The 555-nt window shown below is 43.6% G+C and overlaps 1 protein-coding gene across 1 annotated transcript in view; it reads right to left on the bottom strand.

The window, feature by feature from the left end:
• LOC111812276 (doublecortin domain-containing protein 2-like) overlaps positions 1-555 on the bottom strand; it is a 68,453-nt gene that overhangs the window by 5,070 nt on the left and 62,828 nt on the right. The window lies entirely within an intron of this gene.

Raw genomic sequence — 555 nt, 5'->3', positions numbered from 1 at the left:
TTGGGATTTTAAATAACATCACATTTTAATTTAAAAACTTAAATCAAATCTACTGTGTATGAGGGCAGCTTCTCCAGAGGCCTGCTCAGGAATAAAGGGCAGCGCTTGGTGCCCATCTAGATACAGTATGGCCTTAAATCACAGAAACTATTATAAGAAATGAGATTTTAAATTTTTTATCACTTTTCTCAGAGGCCCATATACTTTTCCTTACCCTTTGAAAGTAAATATTATTTCAAATATGAGAATAATATTAAATATCAACACGCCTAGCTACCAAGGGATGAGCACCTACAGGTGCATTTGGAGCACTGCACTCGACCCCGTGGAGCCAGGGACGAGGCTCTGGTAGGCTGGCTGAAGAGGGTGACTTTTGGAACTTGTGGCTATGAAGCCAAATCAAGTGCAAAGGAATAGCCCACTGGTATGAGGAAACTAACAAGTCAATGTCATGGAAGAGCAGAATGAAAGAGCCCTTCCCGCAGACGGAGGAGGGCACGGGGAGGGGGAACCACAAGGCAGCTGCAGCGAAGGAGTTCCTTCTGGTTTTACGAT

Source organism: Octodon degus, unplaced genomic scaffold (genome assembly GCF_000260255.1).
Source record: "Octodon degus isolate 3935 unplaced genomic scaffold, OctDeg1.0 scaffold00119, whole genome shotgun sequence".
Classification (NCBI taxonomy): Eukaryota; Metazoa; Chordata; class Mammalia; order Rodentia; family Octodontidae; genus Octodon; species Octodon degus.
The sequence above is the reverse complement of the archived record's forward strand: the minus strand, read 5'-3'. Positions and strand labels throughout refer to the sequence as shown.